The following is a 3859-nucleotide window of genomic DNA, read 5'->3' as shown; positions in this document are numbered from 1 at the left end:
GTGAGACTACAGTCTTGCAGAAATATATAAGAAAAGAATATATAAAAAAATATGTGTTGTTAAAACATGAATAGATACATATTAAACTGAGAATTCTTAGATTGAAAGAATTGATATTAAGATAAAAGCATTCTCTGAATTCTTTTATAAACTGAATGCTATACCAACCAAATGACAGAAGTTGATTTATATTTTTTCCAGTGATCCACTGGATTAGTTTAATTAGTTTAGTTAGCTAGAAACTGGAAACAGCCTAGATGCCCCTCAACTGAAGAATGGATAAATTAAATGTGGTACATCTACACAATGGAATACTATTTAGTTATCAAAAACAAAGACATCATGAAATTTACAAGCAAATGGATGGAAATTGGGAATATCATCCTTAGTGAGGTGACCCCAAAACAGAAAGACTCACTTATAATTGGACATTAGACATAAATTGCTGGGTAACCAAACTAATATCCATAGACCCAAAGGAACTGGGTAATAATGAATGCCCAAGGGAAGATGTGTGAATTACACTCAGAAGCAGAAACAAGGTAGTTATCACACATGGATAGAGATAGGGAATTGAGTGAGAGATAGGGTGAGGAGAGGTATGGGGAGAGGGAGGGTAGGAAAGGGCTGGAAGTAAGAGTGGAAATCTATTATCCAAGATACAATTTGCAAAAAACAAGAAAATCAGGAAGAAGGAAGACCAACGTGTGGATACTTCATTCCTCCTTAAAATAGGGAACAAAATGCCCATGGAAAGAGTAATAGTGACAAAGTTTGGAGCTAAGACGAAAGGATAGACCATCCAGAGACTACCCCACCTGGGGATCCATCCCATAATCAGCCACAAAACCCAGACACTATTGCATATGCTAGCAAGATTTTGCTGAAAGGACCCTGATATAGCTGTCTCGTGTGAGGCTATGACAGTGCCTGGCAAATACAGAAGTGGATGCTCACAGTCATCTATTGGATGGAACACAGGACCCCCAATTGAGGAGCTAGAGAAATTACCCAAGGAGCTGAAGGGGTCTACAACCCTATAGGTGGAACCACAATATGAACTAATCAGTACTCCCAGAGCTCATGTCTCTAGTTGCATATGTAGCAGAAGATAGACTAGTCAGCCATCATTGGGAAGAGAGGCCCCTTGGTCTTGCAAACTTTATATGCCCCAGTACAGGGGAACGCCAGGGCCAAGAAGTGGGAGTGGGTGGGTAGGGGAGCAGGGTGGGGGGAGGGTATAGGGAACATTCAGGATAGCATTTGAAATGTAAATAAAGAAATCTATGGGACCATCTCTGGGACTAGCTGGAGACCTAGGATGAGGAGTACAGGGAGTCTATGGAGGTAGCCCTAGCTGAGACTCCTAGCAGCGGAGGACATATAGAATTGGGGCTTTATGGTGGCTACCTCATGTAGATAGGAAAGACTTCCAGTGGAGGGAGGGGACATCAACCTATCCTTCAACCTAAAATTTGTATTGCTTACAATATGTGCAATGATAAAAATGTAGCAGAGACTGAACAATCAACCAACTAATAACTGAACTAATTTGAGACCAATTCCATGGAAGCTAGCCAACCACTGACACTACTGTGCTATGAATGCAGACAGGAACTTAGTATAACTGTCTCCTGAGAGACTTAACCCAGTGCATGATGGAAACAGATGCAGAGACTCACAGCCAAACATCAGGCAGTGCTTGGGAGTCTTGTGCAAAAGTTTGAGTAGAATTGACCATGCCATAGAGGTCTAGGACATCACAAGAAGACCTAAAAGCCAACTAACCTGGGCCTATAAGGGCTCACAGAGACGAAACCACCAATTAAAGAGCATGCAGGGGCTGGACCTAGTCCCCCCACATTTGTAGCACATATGCAGTTTGGTCTTCATGTGGGTTCCTTTCCCCATTGGATAACCTTCTCCTACTTGGATTGCCTGGTTGAGACTCAGTGGGAAAGGAGATGCTTAGTTCTGCTGGGACTATATGCAACAGGATAGGGTAGTACTAAAATGGGTCATTTCTGAAGGAGTAATGGGTGGAGGGATTTATAAGGATGAGACTAGAAAGAGAATAAGGATGGGAGCAGCAATTGTGATATAATGTGAATAAAATTATAAATTAGGAAAAAAGATATGAGCATTCTCTGAAATTATTTTAAAGGTTCACTCTATCCCAAATAAATGAAAGAGATTAATTTTTATATTTTTTTCTGCTAATCTACTGAGTTGAGTGAGGGTTGTTCATATTGTTTATTGTGGGTTGTTTGCTGGAATAGAAGCAACTCTCCCGGCCTACAACACTGAAGAAAATGTGTCTCCCTCCTCTGATTACTATTAACTGCCAGTGCATCTTCGGGACCTTTTAACACCCATGAGTAGATGTTGTTGAAGATCCCAGTCTTAAAAATGATTTTGTACAGAAACCATAGCTGTTGCATCCTTATGACTACAACATCAAGGAGTATTTCCTACTACCCTTCCCCATCCTCCTGCTCTTTATGGTTTTTACTCCCTCTTCAACAATGATTCTTGGTATTAGAGGGGGTGATGTGGATATCCCATTTAGGACTAAACACTCAACAGTCATTTACTTTCAGCCTTTGGATGAGTCGTGAATCTCAACACACAAGTAAAAATAGATGGAGGTATAGGCTTAGATTTTCAAAACCTATTTTAGTAAGTGTTTCAATAAGGGTTCTTAAATGCTCTAAACTCCCCTATATCCCACCAACTAAGGTAGAGAAGGAAGATGGCTAAGAGGACAAGGGGGATGTGGACATGTTTAGAAGTAGTTTTTTGGGGTGATTCCAATCTTCATTGTCATCAGTCCAGTTCACTTGAGTCAGCAGAAGAAGCTTGATCCAGAAGAAATCTCGACATTTCAGTCAAAGGCATGAAACAACTGAAGAGGCAAGAAGCAACTATAAAACCACCAAAAGTTCTTTGATACATTCATCTCAATGGGGTTATGACAAGCAAAGATCAGAGAAAAGCACCAAAGTGAACTAATGTCAGAGAATCATCAATGATGACTAGCAAAGCCAAGCCCAAGGAAGACCAGCACAGTTAACCAATGCCAGAGCACTGCCCACTGTCTGTTGAGTTATACACTTTCTTATACTCTTTCTTTTTTTATAAATATTTTATAAGGTATTTTCCTCATTTACATTTCCAATGCTATCCTAAAAGTCCCCCATACCCTCCCCCCCACTACCCTACCCATGCACTCCCACTTTTTGGCCCTGGCATTCCCCTGTACTGGGGCATATAAAGTTTTCAAGTCCAATGGGCCTCTCTTTCCAGTGATGGCCGACGAGGCCATCTTTTGATACATATGCAGCTAGAGTCAAGAGCTCCGGGGTACTGGTTAGTTCATATTGTTGTTCCACCTATAGAGTTGCAGATCCCTTTAGCTCCTTGGGTACTTTCTCTAGCTCCTCCATTGGGGGCCCTGTGATCCATCCAATAGCTGACTGTGAGCATTCACTTCTGTGTTTGCTAGGCCCCGGCATAGTCTCACAAGTGATGTCCTCTCAAGCATCCAGCAAAACATCACATGCCCTTTCATCAGACAGCTTCCAGAAAACACCACATGTCTGTTCTCAGCAAAGCGTCCTGTCATAAGACAGGTTCCAGAAAAACATCACATGACACAATTGAGTCTCTAACAAAGCACTTCAGGGGAGTGGTTGGCCAAGGCTCAAAACAATGTTAGTCTCAGAGTATAGACAAAATATTTAGATGACAGTTTGGTACATATTCATTTAGCAAAACAATGTTATCAAATTCCTCTAAGTTGACCTGTGCAGTCATAGGATTTTGACCAGATTTACAGTGTCAAGCATGTATGTTACTC

This window comes from Mus caroli, unplaced genomic scaffold (assembly GCF_978045245.1).
Source record: "Mus caroli unplaced genomic scaffold, Mus_caroli_1 scaffold_15, whole genome shotgun sequence".
Classification (NCBI taxonomy): domain Eukaryota; kingdom Metazoa; phylum Chordata; class Mammalia; order Rodentia; family Muridae; genus Mus; species Mus caroli.
This window is presented reverse-complemented; position numbering follows the sequence as displayed.